This window comes from Coregonus clupeaformis, unplaced genomic scaffold (genome assembly GCF_020615455.1).
Source record: "Coregonus clupeaformis isolate EN_2021a unplaced genomic scaffold, ASM2061545v1 scaf2297, whole genome shotgun sequence".
NCBI classification, from domain to species: Eukaryota; Metazoa; Chordata; class Actinopteri; order Salmoniformes; family Salmonidae; genus Coregonus; species Coregonus clupeaformis.
In genome coordinates, this window is record NW_025535751.1 from 20,001 (window position 1) to 42,500 (window position 22,500).

Below are 22,500 nucleotides of genomic sequence, written 5' to 3' on the forward strand. Positions count from 1 at the left end.
CTCTGTGTTGGCGTTGTTAGCTTAGCAGCAAGGTTGAGTCTGTATTAGGCGTTGTTAGCTTGCAGCAGGTTAGTCTGTATTAGCGTTAGCTTAGCAGCAGGTTACTCTGTGTTAGCGTTGTTAGCTTAGCAGCAGGTTAGTCTGTATTAGCATTGTTAGCTTAGCAGCAGGTGTCCATAGTTAAAGGCTTTGCAGCCAAAAGCAGCTGTTTGATCAGATGGAGCTTAGAGAACACACACACAGCTGGTGTTCTGGTATATCATACCAGCCTGCGGCAGGGCCAGGGAGGGTTGGAGTTGGCACTGGAACAGAGGGGATAGAGGGATGAACAGAGGGGTTAGAGGGATGAACAGATGGGTTAGAGGGATGAACAGAGGGGTTAAAGGTCATCAGAGGGGTTAGAGGGATGAACAGAGGGGTTAGAGGGATGAACAGAGGGGTTAGAGGGATGAACAGAGGGGTTAGAGGGATGAACAGAGGGGTCAGAGGGATGAACAGATGGGTTAGAGGGATGAACAGAGGGGTTAGAGGGATGAACAGAGGGGGTCAGGAGGTCATCAGAGGGGTTAGAGGGATGAACAGAGGGGTCAGAGGGATGAACAGAGGGGTCAGAGGGATGAACAGAGGGGTCAGAGGGATGAACAGAGGGGTTAGAGGGATGAACAGAGGGGTTAGAGGGATGAACAGAGGGGTCAGAGGTCATCAGAGGGGTTAGAGGGATGAACAGAGGGGTCAGAGGGATGAACAGAGGGGTTAGAGGGATGAACAGAGGGGTTAGAGGTCATCAGAGGGGTTAGAGGGATGAACAGAGGGGTTAGAGGGATGAACAGAGGGGTCAGAGGGATGAACAGAGGGGTCAGAGGGATGAACAGAGGGGTTAGAGGGATGAACAGAGGGGTTAGAGGTCATCAGAGGGGTTAGAGGGATGAACAGAGGGGTCAGAGGGATGAACAGAGGGGTTAGAGGGATGAACAGAGGGGTTAGAGGGATGAACAGAGGGGTCAGAGGGATGAACAGAGGGGTCAGAGGGATGAACAGAGGGGTCAGAGGGATGAACAGAGGGGTTAGAGGGATGAACAGAGGGGTTAGAGGGATGAACAGAGGGGTTAGAGGGATGAACAGAGGGGTTAGAGGGATGAACAGAGGGGTCAGAGGGATGAACAGAGGGGTTAGAGGGATGAACAGAGGGGTTAGAGGGATGAACAGAGGGGTTAGAGGTCATCAGAGGGGTTAGAGGGATGAACAGAGGGGTTAGAGGTCATCAGAGGGGTTAGAGGGATGAACAGAGGGGTCAGAGGGATGAACAGAGGGGTTAGAGGGATGAACAGAGGGGTTAGAGGTCATCAGAGGGGTTAGAGGGATGAACAGAGGGGTCAGAGGGATGAACAGAGGGGTTAGAGGTCATCAGAGGGGTTAGAGGGATGAACAGAGGGGGTCAGAGGGATGAACAGAGGGGTTAGAGGGATGAACAGAGGGGTCAGAGGGATGAACAGAGGGGTCAGAGGGATGAACAGAGGGGTCAGAGGGATGAACAGAGGGGTCAGAGGGATGAACAGAGGGGTTAGAGGGATGAACAGAGGGGTTAGAGGGATGAACAGAGGGGTTAGAGGGATGAACAGAGGGGTTAGAGGGATGAACAGAGGGGTTAGAGGGATGAACAGAGGGGTTAGAGGGATGAACAGAGGGGTTAGAGGGATGAACAGAGGGGTCAGAGGGATGAACAGAGGGGTCAGAGGGATGAACAGAGGGGTCAGAGGTCATCAGAGGGGTTAGAGGGATGAACAGAGGGGTCAGAGGGATGAACAGAGGGGTTAGAGGGATGAACAGAGGGGTCAGAGGGATGAACAGAGGGGTTAGAGGGATGAACAGAGGGGTCAGAGGTCATCAGAGGGGTTAGAGGGATGAACAGAGGGGTTAGAGGGATGAACAGAGGGGTTAGAGGGATGAACAGAGGGGTTAGAGGGATGAACAGAGGGGTTAGAGGTCATCAGAGGGGTTAGAGGGATGAACAGAGGGGTCAGAGGGATGAACAGAGGGGTTAGAGGGATGAACAGAGGGGTTAGAGGTCATCAGAGGGGTTAGAGGGATGAACAGAGGGGTCAGAGGGATGAACAGAGGGGTTAGAGGGATGAACAGAGGGGTTAGAGGGATGAACAGAGGGGTCAGAGGGATGAACAGAGGGGTCAGAGGGATGAACAGAGGGGTCAGAGGGATGAACAGAGGGGTTAGAGGGATGAACAGAGGGGTTAGAGGGATGAACAGAGGGGTTAGAGGGATGAACAGAGGGGTTAGAGGTCATCAGAGGGGTTAGAGGGATGAACAGAGGGGTCAGAGGGATGAACAGAGGGGTTAGAGGTCATCAGAGGGGTTAGAGGGATGAACAGAGGGGTCAGAGGGATGAACAGAGGGGTCAGAGGGATGAACAGAGGGGTCAGAGGGATGAACAGAGGGGTCAGAGGGATGAACAGAGGGGTCAGAGGGATGAACAGAGGGGTTAGAGGGATGAACAGAGGGGTTAGAGGGATGAACAGAGGGGTTAGAGGGATGAACAGAGGGGTTAGAGGGATGAACAGAGGGGTCAGAGGGATGAACAGAGGGGTCAGAGGGATGAACAGAGGGGTCAGAGGGATGAACAGAGGGGTCAGAGGGATGAACAGAGGGGTTAGAGGTCATCAGAGGGGTTAGAGGGATGAACAGAGGGGTTAGAGGGATGAACAGAGGGGTTAGAGGGATGAACAGAGGGGTCAGAGGGGTTAGAGGTCATCAGAGGGGTCAGAGGGATGAACAGAGGGGTCAGAGGGATGAACAGAGGGGTCAGAGGGATGAATAGAGGGGTCAGAGGGATGAACAGAGGGGTTAGAGGGATGAACAGAGGGGTTAGAGGGATGAACAGAGGGGTCAGAGGGATGAACAGAGGGGTTAGAGGGATGAACAGAGGGGTCAGAGGGATGAACAGAGGGATCAGAGGGATGAACAGAGGGGTCAGAGGGATGAACAGATGGGTTAGAGGGATGAACAGAGGGGTTAAAGGTCATCAGAGGGGTCAGAGGGATGAACAGAGGGGTCAGAGGGATGAACAGAGGGGTTAGAGGGATGAACAGAGGGGTCAGAGGGATGAACAGAGGGGTTAGAGGGATGAACAGAGGGGTTAGAGGGATGAACAGAGGGGTCAGAGGGATGAACAGAGGGGTCAGAGGGATGAACAGAGGGGTTAGAGGGATGAACAGAGGGGTCAGAGGGATGAACAGAGGGGTCAGAGGTCATCAGAGGGGTCAGAGGGATGAACAGAGGGGTTAGAGGTCGTTAGAGGGATGAACAGAGGGGTTAGAGGTCATCAGAGGGGTTAGAGGGATGAACAGAGGGGTCAGAGGTCATCAGAGGGGTTAGAGGGATGAACAGAGGGGTTAGAGGGATGAACAGAGGGGTCAGAGGGATGAACAGAGGGGTCAGAGGGATGAACAGAGGGGTTAGAGGTCATCAGAGGGGTTAGAGGGATGAACAGAGGGGTCAGAGGGATGAACAGAGGGGTTAGAGGTCATCAGAGGGGTTAGAGGGATGAACAGAGGGGTTAGAGGGATGAACAGAGGGGTTAGAGGGATGAACAGAGGGGTCAGAGGGATGAACAGAGGGGTCAGAGGGATGAACAGAGGGGTTAGAGGGATGAACAGAGGGGTTAGAGGGATGAACAGAGGGGTCAGAGGGATGAACAGAGGGGTCAGAGGGATGAACAGAGGTGTCAGAGGGATGAACAGAGGGGTCAGAGGGATGAACAGAGGGGTCAGAGGGATGAACAGAGGGGTTAGAGGGATGAACAGAGGGGTTAGAGGGATGAACAGAGGGGTCAGAGGGATGAACAGAGGGGTTAGAGGGATGAACAGAGGGGTCAGAGGTCATCAGAGGGGTTAGAGGTCATCAGAGGGGTCAGAGGGATGATCAGAGGGGTCAGAGGGATGAACAGAGGGGTCAGAGGTCATCAGAGGGGTTAGAGGGATGAACAGAGGGGTCAGAGGGATGAACAGAGGGGTTAGAGGGATGAACAGAGGGGTCAGAGGTCATCAGAGGGACATGCGTTCACAGCTGGATGAATGAGGCCTTATTCACTTCTTAGGGCATCTGTCATCTAACCTACAACTCGTGTGTGTGTGTGTGTAGAGTTGGCCGATATGTGGAGGGGAGAATCTAGCGCCCCCGCCCAAACAACAGGAGCTGCTGCTAACAGGGTAAACACACACACACACACACACAGACACACACACACACACACACACACACACACACACACAGTCCTTTGTAGTCTTCCTACTGCCACCACCATGTTCTGTGTGTGTGTGTGTGTGCAGGCATGAGGACGGTACCGTGCGGTTCTGGGATGTGTCTGGTGTGGCCCTGACTCCTGTCTACAAGCTCAGCACGGCTAACGTCTTCCATACCGACTGTTACCCTAACGACGACCTCCTGGACCCTGTCAACGACCCCGAAGCACTGCAGGAGGAGGAGTGGCCTCCCTTCAGGAAGGTCAGAACACACACACAGACACACACACACACACACATGCAGACACACACACCAGCAGCTACTCTTCCTGGGGTTCCTGGCAGGAACTAATGGGGATCCATAATAAACCCCAGGAAGAGTAGCTGCTGCCTTGGCAGGAACTAATGGGGATCCATAATAAACCCCAGGAAGAGTAGCTGCTGCCTTGGCAGGAACTAATGGGGATCCATAATAAACCCCAGGAAGAGTAGCTGCTGCCTTGGCATGAACTAATGGGGATCCATAATAAACCCCAGGAAGAGCAGCTGCTGCCTTTTCAGAACTAATGGGGATCCATAATAAACCCCAGGAAGAGTAGCTGCTGCCTTGGCAGGACCTAATGGGGATCCATAATAAACCCCAGGAAGAGTAGCTGCTGCCTTGGCAGGAACTAATGGGGATCCATAATAAACCCCAGGAAGAGCAGCTGCTGCCTTTTCAGAACTAATGGGGATCCATAATAAACCCCAGGAAGAGTAGCTGCTGCCTTGGCAGGAACTAATGGGGATCCATAATAAACCCCAGGAAGAGTAGCTGCTGCCTTGGCAGGAACTAATGGGGATCCATAATAAACCACAGGAAGAGTAGCTGCTGCCTTGGCAGGAACTAATGGGGATCCATAATAAACCCCAGGAAGAGTAGCTGCTGCCTTGGCAGGAACTAATGGGGATCCATAATAAACCCCAGGAAGAGTAGCTGCTGCCTTGGCAGGAACTAATGGGGATCCATAATAAACCCCAGGAAGAGTAGCTGCTGCCTTGGCAGGAACTAATGGGGGATCCATAATAAACCCCAGGAAGAGTAGCTGCTGCCTTTTCAGAACTAATGGGGATCCATAATAAACCCCAGGAAGAGTAGCTGCTGCCTTGGCAGGAACTAATGGGGATCCATAATAAACCCCAGGAAGAGTAGCCGCTGCCTTGGCAGGAACTAATGGGGATCCGTAATAAACCCCAGGAAGAGTAGCCGCTGCCTTGGCAGGAACTAATGGGGATCCGTAATAAACCCCAGGAAGAGCAGCCGCTGCCTTGGCAGGAACTAATGGGGATCCGTAATAAACCCCAGGAAGAGTAGCTGCTGCCTTGGCAGGAACTAATGGGGATCCATAATAAACCCCAGGAAGAGTAGCTGCTGCCTTGGCAGGAACTAATGGGGATCCATAATAAACCCCCAGGAAGAGTAGCTGCTGCCTTGGCAGGAACCAATGGGGATCCATAATAAACCCCAGGAAGAGTAGCTGCTGCCTTGGCAGGAACTAATGGGGATCCATAATAAACCCCAGGAAGAGTAGCTGCTGCCTTGGCAGGAAACTAATGGGGATCCATAATAAACCCCAGGAAGAGTAGCTGCTGCCTTGGCAGGAACTAATGGGGATCCATAATAAACCCCAGGAAGAGTAGCCGCGCCTTGGCAGGAACTAATGGGGATCCATAATAAACCCCAGGAAGAGTAGCCGCTGCCTTGGCAGGAACTAATGGGGATCCGTAATAAACCCCAGGAAGAGTAGCTGCTGCCTTGGCAGGAACTAATGGGGATCCGTAATAAACCCCAGGAAGAGTAGCTGCTGCCTCGGCAGGAACTAATGGGGATCCGTAATAAACCCCAGGAAGAGTAGCTGCTGCCTCGGCAGGAACTAATGGGGATCCGTAATAAACCCCAGGAAGAGTAGCTGCTGCCTTGGCAGGAACTAATGGGGATCCGTAATAAACCCCAGGAAGAGTAGCCGCTGCCTTGGCAGGAACTAATGGGGGTCCGTAATAAACCCCAGGAAGAGCAGCCGCTGCCTTGGCAGGAACTAATGGGGATCCGTAATAAACCCCAGGAAGAGTAGCCGCTGCCTTGGCAGGAACTAATGGGGATCCGTAATAAACCCCAGGAAGAGTAGCCGCTGCCTTGGCAGGAACTAATGGGGGTCCATAATAAACCCCAGGAAGAGCAGCTGCTGCCTTGGCAGGAACTAATGGGGATCCATAATAAACCCCAGGAAGAGTAGCTGCTGCCTTGGCAGGAACTAATGGGGGTCCATAATAAACCCCAGGAAGAGTAGCTGCTGCCTTGGCAGGAACTAATGGGGATCCATAATAAACCCCAGGAAGAGTAGCTGCCTTTGCAGGAACTAATGGGGATCCATAATAAACCCCAGGAAGAGTAGCTGCTGCCTTGGCAGGAACTAATGGGGATCCATAATAAACCCCAGGAAGAGTAGCTGCTGCCTTGGCAGGAACTAATGGGGATCCATAATAAACCCCAGGAAGAGTAGCTGCTGCCTTGACAGGAACTAATGGGGATCCATAATAAACCCCAGGAAGAGTAGCCGCTGCCTTGGCAGGAAGTAATGGGGATCCATAATAAACCCCAGGAAGAGTAGCTGCTGCCTTGGCAGGAACTAATGGGGGATCCATAATAAACCCCAGGAAGAGTAGCTGCTGCCTTGGCAGGAACTAATGGGGATCCATAATAAACCCCAGGAAGAGTAGCTGCTGCCTTTGCAGGAACTAATGGGGATCCATAATAAACCCCAGGAAGAGTAGCTGCTGCCTTGGCAGGAACTAATGGGGATCCATAATAAACCCCAGGAAGAGTAGCTGCTGCCTTGGCAGGAACTAATGGGGATCCATAATAAACCCCAGGAAGAGTAGCTGCTGCCTTGGCAGGAACTAATGGGGATCCATAATAAACCCCAGGAAGAGTAGCTGCTGCCTTGGCAGGAACTAATGGGGATCCATAATAAACCCCAGGAAGAATAGCTGCTGCCTTGGCAGGAACTAATGGGGATCCATAATAAACCCCAGGAAGAGTAGCTGCTGCCTTGGCAGGAACTAATGGGGATCCATAATAAATACAAATACACACACACTCCACATGCACACACACACACACACACACACACAAACACACCCCTGACCTCTGTCCTAAAGTTAAAAATGTAAGCCTAGAAGATGGTGTGTGCCCTCAGATATGGAGGGAGGCAAAGGTCAAATCCACTACCCAAGAATAGCAGAACACCTTTTAATGGTTCAAACGGCCGACCAATCAGCCTGTTACAGGTGCTTAGCAAACTTTGGTTTTCTGTTTTTACTAATGACCTTCCCCTGACCTTGAATAAAGCCTGTGTGTCTGTACGCTGACGAATCAACAGCATACACGTCGACTGCAACAGTAAAATAAATAACTGACACCCTTAACATAGAGCTCCAGGCAGTTTTAGAATAGGTAACTAAAATAGGCTGGTGCTAAATATCTCAAAAAACAAAAAGCATCATTTTGGGGATATATCACTTGCTCAACGCTAAACCTCATTTAGATCTATTATTGAATAATGTTGCTATTGAGCAAGTTGAGGAGACAACTGCTGGGTGTAACCCTAGATAGCAAGCTGTCATGTTCAAAACACATAGACTCAATGGTTGTTAAATGGGAAGAGGTCTGTCCGTGATAGGGCGTTGCTCTGCCTTGTTGACATCTCAGTCGACCAGACAGGTCCTACAGGCCCTAGTTTTGTCGCACCTGGACTACTGCCCACCTGTGTGGTCATGTGCGGCAAGGAAGGACATGGGTAAATTGCAGTTGGTCCATGAACAAAGCAGCACGGATCGTACTACGGTCCTCTGTAGCTCAGCTGGTAGAGCACGGCGCTTGGAACGCCAGGGTAGTGGGTTCCATCCCCGGTAATACGTAAAAATGTATGCGCACATGACTGTAAGTCGCTTTGGATAAAAAGCGCTGCTAAATGGCATATTATATATTATTTTATATTATATTATACATGGAGGGAAAGTGTCAGTAACATGCATGTCAGTCTCTCCTCAACTTACACTCCTACTACTACTACTACTACTACTACTACTATACTACTACAATACTACTACTACTATACTACACTATACTACTACTACTACTATACTACTACTACTATACTACTACTACTACTCATACCACCACAATATTACTACTACTACTATACTACTACTATACTCACTACAATACTACTACTATACTACTATACTACACCGCTACCATACTACTAATACTAATATACTACTACTACTATACTACATGATACTACTACTACTACTACCACTATACCACTACTATACTACTAATACGAATATACTACTACTACTATACTACTACTACTATAATACTACTACTACCACTATACCTCACTACTACTATACTACTACTACTATACTACTATACTACTACTATAGTACCATACTCACTACTACCACTACTACTACTATACTACTACTACTGCACACTACTACTACTATACCACTACTACTACACCACTACTACTACAACTACCACTACTACCACCATACTACCACAATACTACTACTACTACTATACTCACTACTACCATACTCACTACCACTACCATACTCACTACTACCACACCACTACTACTACCATACTACCACTGCAACACTACCACTACTATACTCACCACAATACCACTACCACTACCACCACTACTACTACCACTACCACTACTACCACTACTATACTCACTACCGTACCACTCTACTACTACCATACTACTAATACTACTATACTACTACCACTACTATACCACTACCATACTACTACTACCATACCACTATACTACTAATACCACTTAAACCACTACTACTACTATACCACTAATACCACTATACTACCATACTACTACTACATACTACTACCACCATACCACTACTACTATACCACTACTACTGTACTACCAATACCACTGTACTACCACTGCCATACTCACTACCGCCATACCACTACCACTACCATACCACTAATACCACTATACCACTACTACTACTACTATACTCACTAGTACCACTATACCACTACCATACTCACTACTACTGCCATACTCACTACCACTACTACTATACCACTAATACCACTATACCACTACTACTATACTCACTACTACTACTACCATAACACTACCACTATACTACTACTACCACCATACTACTGATACAGACCATACTCACTACTACTACTACTACTACCATACTACACCACTACTACTACTACCATACTACTACTACCACTATACTACTACTACTACTACTACTACTACTACTACTATACTACTACTACTACTGCTACTACTACTGCATTGCTTGTTCTTTGGGGTTTTAGGTTGGTGATCTGTAAAGTAGACATGTTGGCCTGATCTCCCTCTGGGATAAATAACATGTTGGCCTGATTCCCCTCTGGGATAAATAACATGTTGGCCTGATTCCCCCTCTGGGATAAATAACGTGTTGGCCTGATTCCCCTCTGGGATAAATAACGTGTTGGCCTGATTCCCCCTCTGGGATAAATAACGTGTTGGCCTGATTCCGCCCCTGGGATAAATAACGTGTTGGCCTGATTCCCCTCTGGGATAAATAACGTGTTGGCCTGATTCCGCCCTGGGATAAATAACGTGTTGGCCTGATTCCCCTCTGGGATAAATAACGTGTTGGCCTGATTCCGCCCTGGGATAAATAACGTGTTGGCCTGATTCCCCCTCTGGGATAAATAACGTGTTGGCCTGATTCCCCCCCTGGGATAAATAACGTGTTGGCCTGATTCCCCCTCTGGGATATATAACGTGTTGGCCTGATTCCCCCCCTGGGATAAATAACGTGTTGGCCTGATTCCCCCTCTGGGATAAATAACGTGTTGGCCTGATTCCGCCCCTGGGATAAATAACGTGTTGGCCTGATTCCCCCTCTGGGATAAATAACGTGTTGGCCTGATTCCCCCTCTGGGATAAATAACGTGTTGGCCTGATTCCCCCTCTGGGATAAATAACGTGTTGGCCTGATTCCCCCTCTGGGATAAATAACGTGTTGGCCTGATTCCCCCTCTGGGATAAATAACGTGTTGGCCTGATTCACCCTCTGGGATAAATAACGTGTTGGCCGGATTCACCCTCTGGGATAAATAACGTGTTGGCCGGATTCCCCTCTGGGATAAATAACGTGTTGGCCTGATTCCCCTCTGGGATAAATAACGTGTTGGCCTGATTCCCCCTCTGGGATAAATAACGTGTTGGCCTGATTCCCTATGGGATAAATAACGTGTTGGCCTGATTCCCCTCTGGGATAAATAACGTGTTGGCCTGATTCCCCCTCTGGGATAAATAACGTGTTGGCCTGATTCCCCTCTGGGGATAAATAACGGTTGGCCTGATTCCCCCTCTGGGATAAATAACGTGTTGGCCTGATTCCCCCTCTGGGATAAATAACGTGTTGGCCTGATTCCCCCTCTGGGATAAATAACGTGTTGGCTGATTCCCTCTGGGATAAATAACATGTTGGCCTGATTCCCCCTCTGGGATAAATAACGTTTTAGTAATTGAATGTATTATAGAGACTCCTGCTGGGTTGCTGGTGTCTGTAGTAATGATGATGATGATGATGATGATGATGATGATGATGATGATGGTGTGTGTTCTAGGTGGGTTGTTTTGATCCGTATAGTGATGATCCTCGTCTGGGGATCCAGAAGATCAGTCTCTGTAAACACAGCTGCAGACTGGTGGTGGCTGGGACCGCTGGACAGGTACAGAACACACACACACACAGAGAGATAGACTGGTGGTGGCTGGGACCGCTGGACAGGTACAGACACACACACACAGAGAGAGATAGGCTGGTGGTGGCTGGGACCGCTGGACAGGTACAGAACACACACACACACAGAGAGATAGGCTGGTGGTGGCTGGGACCGCTGGACAGGTACAGAACACAGAGACACAGAGAGAGATAGACTGGTGGTGGCTGGGACCGCTGGACAGGTACAGAACACACACACACACAGAGAGATAGACTGGTGGTGGCTGGGACCGCTGGACAGGTACAGAACACACACACAGAGAGAGATAGACTGGTGGTGGCTGGGACCGCTGGACAGGTACAGAACACACACACACAGAGAGATAGACTGGTGGTGGCTGGGACCGCTGGACAGGTACAGAACACACACACACAGAGAGATAGACTGGTGGTGGCTGGGACCGCTGGACAGGTACAGAACACACACACACACAGAGAGAGATAGACTGGTGGTGGCTGGGACCGCTGGACAGGTACAGAACACACACACAGAGAGATAGACTGGTGGTGGCTGGGACCGCTGGACAGGTACAGAACACACACACACACAGAGATAGACTGGTGGTGGCTGGGACCGCTGGACAGGTACAGAACACACACACACACACAAGAGATAGACTGGTGGTGGCTGGGACCGCTGGACAGGTACAGAACACACACACAGAGAGATAGACTGGTGGTGGCTGGGACCGCTGGACAGGTACAGAACACACACACACACACAGAGAGATAGACTGGTGGTGGCTGGGACCGCTGGACAGGTACAGAACACACACACAGAGAGATAGACTGGTGGTGGCTGGGACCGCTGGACAGGTACAGAACACACACACACACAGAGAGATAGACTGGTGGTGGCTGGGACCGCTGGACAGGTACAGAACACACACACACACAGAGAGATAGACTGGTGGTGGCTGGGACCGCTGGACAGGTACAGAACACACACACAGAGAGATAGACTGGTGGTGGCTGGGACCGCTGGACAGGTACAGAACACACACACACAGAGAGATAGACTGGTGGTGGCTGGGACCGCTGGACAGGTACAGAACACACACACACACAGAGAGAGATAGACTGGTGGTGGCTGGGACCGCTGGACAGGTACAGAACACACACACACAGAGAGATAGACTGGTGGTGGCTGGGACCGCTGGACAGGTACAGAACACACACACACAGAGAGATAGACTGGTGGTGGCTGGGACCGCTGGACAGGTACAGAACACACACACACACAGAGAGATAGGCTGGTGGTGGCTGGGACCGCTGGACAGGTACAGAACACACACACAGAGAGATAGACTGGTGGTGGCTGGGACCGCTGGACAGGTACAGAACACACACACACAGAGAGATAGACTGGTGGTGGCTGGGACCGCTGGACAGGTACAGAACACACACACACACAGAGAGATAGACTGGTGGTGGCTGGGACCGCTGGACAGGTACAGAACACACACACAGAGAGAGAGAGATAGACTGGTGGTGGCTGGGACCGCTGGACAGGTACAGAACACACACACACAGAGAGATAGACTGGTGGTGGCTGGGACCGCTGGACAGGTACAGAACACACACACACAGAGAGAGATAGGCTGGTGGTGGCTGGGACCGCTGGACAGGTACAGAACACACACACACAGAGAGATAGACTGGTGGTGGCTGGGACCGCTGGACAGGTACAGAACACACACACACACAGAGAGATAGACTGGTGGTGGCTGGGACCGCTGGACAGGTACAGAACACACACACACACAGAGAGATAGACTGGTGGTGGCTGGGACCGCTGGACAGGTACAGAACACACACACAGAGAGATAGACTGGTGGTGGCTGGGACCGCTGGACAGGTACAGAACACACACACACAGAGAGATAGACTGGTGGTGGCTGGGACCGCTGGACAGGTACAGAACACACACACACACAGAGAGAGATAGACTGGTGGTGGCTGGGACCGCTGGACAGGTACAGAACACACACACACAGAGAGATAGACTGGTGGTGGCTGGGACCGCTGGACAGGTACAGAAACACACACACACAGAGAGATAGACTGGTGGTGGCTGGGACCGCTGGACAGGTACAGAACACACACACACACAGAGAGATAGGCTGGTGGTGGCTGGGACCGCTGGACAGGTACAGAACACACACACACAGAGAGATAGACTGGTGGTGGCTGGGACCGCTGGACAGGTACAGAACACACACACACAGAGAGATAGACTGGTGGTGGCTGGGACCGCTGGACAGGTACAGAACACACACACACACAGAGAGATAGACTGGTGGTGGCTGGGACCGCTGGACAGGTACAGAACACACACACAGAGAGAGAGATAGACTGGTGGTGGCTGGGACCGCTGGACAGGTACAGAACACACACACACACAGAGAGATAGACTGGTGGTGGCTGGGACCGCTGGACAGGTACAGAACACACACACACAGAGAGAGATAGGCTGGTGGTGGCTGGGACCGCTGGACAGGTACAGAACACACACACACAGAGAGATAGACTGGTGGTGGCTGGGACCGCTGGACAGGTACAGAACACACACACACACAGAGAGATAGACTGGTGGTGGCTGGGACCGCTGGACAGGTACAGAACACACACACACACAGAGAGATAGACTGGTGGTGGCTGGGACCGCTGGACAGGTACAGAACACACACACAGAGAGATAGACTGGTGGTGGCTGGGACCGCTGGACAGGTACAGAACACACACACACAGAGAGATAGACTGGTGGTGGCTGGGACCGCTGGACAGGTACAGAACACACACACACACAGAGAGAGATAGACTGGTGGTGGCTGGGACCGCTGGACAGGTACAGAACACACACACACAGAGAGATAGACTGGTGGTGGCTGGGACCGCTGGACAGGTACAGAACACACACACACAGAGAGATAGACTGGTGGTGGCTGGGACCGCTGGACAGGTACAGACACACACACACACACAGAGAGATAGGCTGGTGGTGGCTGGGACCGCTGGACAGGTACAGAACACACACACACAGAGAGATAGACTGGTGGTGGCTGGGACCGCTGGACAGGTACAGAACACACACACACAGAGAGATAGACTGGTGGTGGCTGGGACCGCTGGACAGGTACAGAACACACACACACACAGAGAGATAGACTGGTGGTGGCTGGGACCGCTGGACAGGTACAGAATAGAGAGAGAGAAACGTGACACGTGACTTCCGTCTCGCTTCCGCATTGTCTCCGTGCTGCTCTGCTGTTTGTTGCTACTTGGCTACCTAACAAACTATTCACGTTTTACTTTTAATAAACGTTTAATCAATCTCTGTGTTCAACAAATTTACCAACTTTTTAGTTTTGTCCTCACTCATCTTTTTCGTTAAACTTTTTCACCCGGACGTTTATCCCGAGACAGAAGAGTCAGAAGAGTCTTTTTCCTGTGCGTTTTAGCTGCCAACTTTACGTTATTTTCCTTTTTCCATCGCAACTTTTTTCCCTTATTCAACTTTTTCACTCCGGACGCTTTATCTGGACATGGTTCATCAACATCTTCAACAGCGAAGCTAAGTAGTAACATTAACATGATGTCTTCTAATTGCAGTCGCTGTACTCATAATATACAGGAGAATTCTCGCCTTACGGCGAGAATAGCTGTGCTACAAGCCCAGCTTCAGACGCAATCGTTAGGCAAGGGTAATATCAGTGTAGGAAAGGAAGAAACAGCGTCTGTGCCACCAGTAAGTACAGACAGTAATGTTAGTATAAATCCCCCGCACAGTCCCCGCAGCCGGACAACTTTCTCATGGCTTCTGGAGGGAAATACTGTTGGAATGCTCAACCGGTGTCGCTCATTCAGCCGACAGAAACCTTCAACCGGTTTTCCCCATTATGTAGCGAGTCGGAGTCTGAGTCTGAGTCTTCTCTAGTCTCTACTCCTCCCGTTACGGGGGTCTGAGACTCCGAAGGCTCCCACCATTAGCTCTGACAAATTGAAAACCCTAGTCATCGGCGACTCCATTACCCGCAGTATTAGACTTAAAACGAATCACCCAGCGATCATACACTGTTTACCAGGGGCAGGGCTACCGACGTTAAGGCTAATCTAAAGATGGTGCTGGCTAAAGCTAAAACTGGCGAGTGTAGAGAGTATAGAGATATTGTTATCCACGTCGGCACCAACGATGTTAGGATGAAACAGTCAGAGGTCACCAAGTGCAACATAGCTTCAGCGTGTAAATCAGCTAGAAAGATGTGTCGGCATCGAGTAATTGTCTCTGGCCCCCTCCCAGTTAGGGGAAGTGATGAGCTCTACAGCAGAGTCTCAGCACTCAATCGCTGGTTGAAAACTGTTTTCTGCCCCTCCCAAAAGATAACATTTGTGGATAATTGGCCCCTCTTTCTGGGACTCACCCACAAACAGGATCAAGCCTGACCTGCTGAGGAGTGACGGACTCCATCCTAACTGGAGGGGTGCTCTCCTCTTATCTACCAACATAGATAGGGCTCTAACTCCTCTAGCCCCACAGTGAAATAGGGTGCAGGCCAGGCAGCAGGCTGTTAGCCAACCTGCCAGCTTAGTGGAGTCTGCCAATAGCATAGTCAGTGTAGTCAGCTCAGCCATACCCATTGAGACTGTGTCTGTGCCTCGACCTAGGTTGGGCAAAACTAAACATGGTGGTGTTCACCCTAGCAATCTTATTAGGATAAAGACCTCCTCCATTCCTGCCATTATTGAAAGAGATCGTGATACCTCACATCTCAAAATAGGGTTACTTAATGTTAGATCCCTCACTTCAAAGGCAGTCATAGTCAATGAACTCATCACTGATCATAATCTTGATGTGATTGGCCTGACTGAAACATGGCTTAAGCCTGATGAATTTGCTGTGTTAAATGAGGCCTCACCTCCTGGTTACACTAGTGACCATATTCCCGTGCATCCCGCAAAGGCGGAGGTGTTGCTAACATTTACGATAGCAAATTTCAATTTACAAAAAAAAAATGACGTTTTCATCTTTCGAGCTTCTAGTCATGAAATCTATGCAGCCTACTCAATCACTTTTTATAGCTACTGTTTACAGGCCTCCTGGGCCATATACAGCGTTCCTCTCTGAGTTTCCTGAATTCCTATCAGACCTTGTAGTCATAGCAGATCATATTCTAATTTTTGGTGATTTTAATATTCACATGGAGAAGTCCACAGACCCACTCCAAAAGTCTTTCGGAGCCATTATCGACTCAGTGGGTTTTGTCCAACATGTCTCTGGACCTACTCACTGCCACAGTCATACTCTGGACCTAGTTTTGTCCCATGGAATAAATGTTGTAGATCTTAATGTTTTTCCACAAAATCCTGGACTATCGGACCACCATTTTATTACGTTTGCAATCGCAACAAATAATCTGCTCAGACCCCAACCAAGGAGCATCAAAAGTCGTGCTATAAATTCTCAGACAACACAAAAAATTCATTGATGCCCTTCCAGACTCCTTCTGCCTACCCAAGGACGTCAGAGGACAAAAAATCAGTTAACCACTTAACTGAGGAACTCAATTTAACCTTGCGCAATACCCTAGATGCAGTTGCACCCCTAAAAACGAAAAACATTTGTCATAAGAAACTAGCTCCCTGGTATACAGAAAATACCCGAGCTTTGAAGCAAGCTTCCAGGAAATTGGAACGGAAATGGCGCCACACCAAACTGGAAGTCTTCCGACTAGCTTGGAAAGACAGTACCGTGCAGTACCGAAGAGCCCTCACTGCTGCTCGATCATCCTACTTTTCCAAATTAATCGAGGAAAATAAGAACAATCCAAAATTTCTTTTTGATACTGTTGCAAAGCTAACTAAAAGCAGCATTCCCCAAGAGAGGATGGTTTTCACTTCAGCAGTGATAAATTCATGAACTTCTTTGAGGAAAAGATCATGACCATTAGAAAGCAAATTACGGACTCCTCTTGAATCTGCGTATTCCTCCAGGGCTTAGCTGTCCTGGATCTGCCAGACTCTGCGAGGGCCTGGGATCGGGAGAGACACTTAAGTGTTTTAGTACTATATCTCTTGACACAATGATGAAAATAATCATGGCCTCTAAACCTTCAAGCTGCATACTGGATCCTATTCCTACTAAACTGCTGAAGGAGCTGCTTCCTGTGCTTGGCCCTCCTATGTTGAACATAATAAACAGCCTCTATCCACCGGATGTGTACCAAACTCACTAAAAGTGGCAGTGATAAAGCCTCTCTTGAAAAAGCCAAACCTTGACCCGGAAAATATAAAAAACTATCGGCCTATATCGAATCTTCCATTCCTCTCAAAAATTTTAGAAAAAGCTGTTGCGCAGCAACTCACTGCCTTTCTGAAGACAAACAATGTATACGAAAATGCTTCAGTCTGGTTTTAGACCCCATCATAGCACTGAGACTGCACTTGTGAAGGTGGTAAATGACCTTTTAATGGCGTCAGACCGAGGCTCTGCATCTGTCCTCGTGCTACTAGACCTTAGTGCTGCCTTTGACACCATCGATCACCACATTCTTTTGGAGAGACTGGAAACCCAAATTGGTCTACACGGACAAGTTCTGGCCTGGTTTAGATCCTACCTGTCGGAAAGATATCAGTTTGTCTCTGTGAATGGTCTGTCCTCCGACAAATCAACTGTACATTTCGGTGTTCCTCAAGGTTCCGTTTTAGGACCACTATTGTTTTCACTATATATTTTACCTCTTGGGGATGTTATTCGAAAACATAATGTTAACTTTCACTGCTATGCGGATGACACACAGCTGTACATTTCAATGAAGCATGGTGAAGCCCCAAAATTGCCCTCGCTTAGAAGCCTGTGTTTCAGACATAAGGAAGTGGATGGCTGAAAACTTTTTACTTTTAAACTCGGACAAAACAGAGATGCTTGTACTAGGTCCCAAGAAACAAAGAGATCTTCTGTTAAATCTGACAATTCATCTTGATGGTTGTAAAGTCGTCTCAAATAAAACTGTGAAGGACCTAGGCGTTACTCTTGACCCTGATCTCTCTTTTGACGAACATATCAAGACTGTTTCAAGGACAGCTTTTTTTCCATCTACGTAACATTGCAAAAATCAGAAATTTTCTGTCCAAAAATGATGCAGAAAAATTAATCCATGCATTTGTTACTTCTAGATTAGACTACTGCAATGCTCTATTTTCCGGCTACCCGGATAAAGCACTAAATAAACTTCAGTTAGTGCTAAATACGGCTGCTAGAATCCTGACTAGAACCAAGAAATTTGATCATATTACTCCAGTGCTAGCTTCCCTACACTGGCTTCCTGTTAAGGCAAGGGCTGATTTCAAGGTTTTACTGTTAACCTATAAAGCGTTACATGGGCTTGCTCCTACCTATCTTTCCGAGTTGGTCCTGCCGTACATACCAATACGTACGCTACGGTCACAAGACGCAGGCCTCCTAATTGTCCCTAGAATTTCTAAGCAAACAGCGGGAGGCAGGGCTTTCTCCTATAGATCTCCATTTTTATGGAACAGTCTGCCTACCCATGTGAGAGACGCAGACTCGGTCTCAACCTTTAAGTCTTTACTGAAGACTTATCTCTTCAGTAGGTCATATGATTGAGTGTAGTCTGGCCCAGGAGTGTGAAGGTGAACGGAAAGGCTGGAGCAACGAACAGCCCTTGCTGTCTCTGCCGGGCCGGTTCCCCTCTCCACTGGGGTTCTCTGCCTCTAACCCTGTTGCAGGGGCTGAGTCACTGGCTTGCTGGTGCTCTTTCATGCCGTCCCTGGGAGGGGTGCGTCACTTGAGTGGGGTTGAGTTACTGACGTGATCTTCCTGTCTGGGTTGGCGCCCCCCCTTGGTTTGTGCTGTGGTGGAGACCTCTGTGGGCTATACTCGGCCTTGTCTCAGGATTGTAAGTTGGTGGTTGGGGATATCCCTCTAGTGGTGCGGGGGGCTGTGCTTTGGCGGAGTGGGTGGGGTTATATCCTTCCTGTTTGGCCCTGTCCGGGGTTTCTTCGGATGGGGGCCACAGTGTCTCCGGACCGCTCCTGTCTCAGCCTCCAGTATTTATGCTGCAGTAGTTTATGTGTCGGGGGCTGGGGTTAGTTGGTTATACCTGGAGTACTTCTCCTGTCTTATCCAGTGTCCTGTGTGAATTTAAGTATGCTCTCTCTAATTCTCTCGTTCTCTCTTTCTCTCTGAGAACCTGAGCCCTAGGACCATACGTCAGGACTACCGGGCATGATGACACCTTGCTGTCCCCAGTCCGCCTGGCCTTGCTGCTATTCCAGTTTCAACTGTTCTGCCTGCGGCTACGAAACCCCTACCTGTCCCAGACCTGCTGTTTTCAACTCTAAATGATCGGCTATGAAAAGCCAACTGAGAGACCTGAGCCCTAGGACCATACGTCGGGACTACCGGCCGTGGTGACTCCTTGCTGTCCCCAGTCCGCCTGGCCTTGCTGCTATTCCAGTTTAAACTGTTCTGCCTGCGGTTATGGAACCCCTACCTGTCCCAGACCTGCTGTTTTAAACTCTAATGATCGGCTATGAAAAGCCAACTGAGATTTATTCCTGATTATTATTTGACCATGCTTGTCACTTATGAACATTTTTGAACATCTTGGCATGGTTCTGTTATAACCTCCACCCGGCACAGCCAGAAGAGGACTGGCCACCCCTCATAGCCTGGTTCCTCTCTAGGTTTCTTCCTAGGTTTTGCCTTTCTAGGGAGTTTTTCCTAGCCACCGTGCTTCTACACCTGCATTACTAGCTGTTTGGGGTTTTAGGCTGGGTTTCTGTACAGCACTTCGAGATATTAGCTGATGTAAGAAGGGCTATATAAAATAAAATTGATTGATTGATTGATTGACAGGTACAGAACACACACACACACACAGAGAGATAGACTGGTGGTGGCTGGGACCGCTGGACAGGTACAGAACACACACACACAGAGAGATAGACTGGTGGTGGCTGGGACCGCTGGACAGGTACAGAACACACACACACACACAGAGAGATAGACTGGTGGTGGCTGGGACCGCTGGACAGGTACAGAACACACACACAGAGAGATAGACTGGTGGTGGCTGGGACCGCTGGACAGGTACAGAACACACACACACACAGAGAGATAGACTGGTGGTGGCTGGGACCGCTGGACAGGTACAGAACACACACACACACAGAGAGATAGACTGGTGGTGGCTGGGACCGCTGGACAGGTACAGAACACACACACAGAGAGATAGACTGGTGGTGGCTGGGACCGCTGGACAGGTACAGAACACACACACACAGAGAGATAGACTGGTGGTGGCTGGGACCGCTGGACAGGTACAGAACACACACACACACAGAGAGAGATAGACTGGTGGTGGCTGGGACCGCTGGACAGGTACAGAACACACACACACAGAGAGATAGACTGGTGGTGGCTGGGACCGCTGGACAGGTACAGAACACACACACACAGAGAGATAGACTGGTGGTGGCTGGGACCGCTGGACAGGTACAGAACACACACACACACAGAGAGATAGGCTGGTGGTGGCTGGGACCGCTGGACAGGTACAGAACACACACACACAGAGAGATAGACTGGTGGTGGCTGGGACCGCTGGACAGGTACAGAACACACACACACAGAGAGATAGACTGGTGGTGGCTGGGACCGCTGGACAGGTACAGAACACACACACACACAGAGAGATAGACTGGTGGTGGCTGGGACCGTGGACAGGTACAGAACACACACACAGAGAGAGAGATAGACTGGTGGTGGCTGGGACCGCTGGACAGGTACAGAACACACACACACAGAGAGATAGACTGGTGGTGGCTGGGACCGCTGGACAGGTACAGAACACACACACACAGAGAGAGATAGGCTGGTGGTGGCTGGGACCGCTGGACAGGTACAGAACACACACACACAGAGAGATAGACTGGTGGTGGCTGGGACCGCTGGACAGGTACAGAACACACACACACACACAGAGAGATAGACTGGTGGTGGCTGGGACCGCTGGACAGGTACAGAACACACACACACAGAGAGATAGACTGGTGGTGGCTGGGACCGCTGGACAGGTACAGAACACACACACACACAGAGAGATAGACTGGTGGTGGCTGGGACCGCTGGACAGGTACAGAACACACACACACAGAGAGATAGACTGGTGGTGGCTGGGACCGCTGGACAGGTACAGAACACACACACACACAGAGATAGACTGGTGGTGGCTGGGACCGCTGGACAGGTACAGAACACACACACACAGAGAGATAGGCTGGTGGTGGCTGGGACCGCTGGACAGGTACAGAACACACACACACACAGAGAGATAGACTGGTGGTGGCTGGGACCGCTGGACAGGTACAGAACACAGAGACACAGAGAGATAGGCTGGTGGTGGCTGGGACCGCTGGACAGGTACAGAACACAGAGACACAGAGAGAGATAGACTGGTGGTGGCTGGGACCGCTGGACAGGTACAGAACACACACACACACAGAGAGATAGGCTGGTGGTGGCTGGGACCGCTGGACAGGTACAGAACACACACACACAGAGAGATAGACTGGTGGTGGCTGGGACCGCTGGACAGGTACAGAACACACACACAGAGAGAGATAGACTGGTGGTGGCTGGGACCGCTGGACAGGTACAGAACACACACACACAGAGAGATAGACTGGTGGTGGCTGGGACCGCTGGACAGGTACAGAACACACACACACAGAGAGATAGACTGGTGGTGGCTGGGACCGCTGGACAGGTACAGAACACACACACACAGAGAGATAGACTGGTGGTGGCTGGGACCGCTGGACAGGTACAGAACACACACACACACAGAGAGATAGACTGGTGGTGGCTGGGACCGCTGGACAGGTACAGAACACACACACACACACACAGAGAGATAGACTGGTGGTGGCTGGGACCGCTGGACAGGTACAGAACACACACACACAGAGAGATAGACTGGTGGTGGCTGGGACCGCTGGACAGGTACAGAAACACACACACAGAGAGAGATAGGCTGGTGGTGGCTGGGACCGCTGGACAGGTACAGAACACACACACACAGAGAGATAGACTGGTGGTGGCTGGGACCGCTGGACAGGTACAGAACACACACACACACACAGAGAGATAGACTGGTGGTGGCTGGGACCGCTGGACAGGTACAGAACACACACACACAGAGAGATAGGCTGGTGGTGGCTGGGACCGCTGGACAGGTACAGAACACACACACACAGAGAGATAGACTGGTGGTGGCTGGGACCGCTGGACAGGTACAGAACACACACACACACACACAGAGAGATAGAC

The 22,500-nt window shown here is 50.1% G+C and overlaps 1 pseudogene; it reads left to right on the forward strand.

The window, feature by feature from the left end:
* Nucleotides 1–22,500, forward strand: part of LOC123488440 — a 60,886-nt pseudogene that overhangs the window by 15,810 nt on the left and 22,576 nt on the right.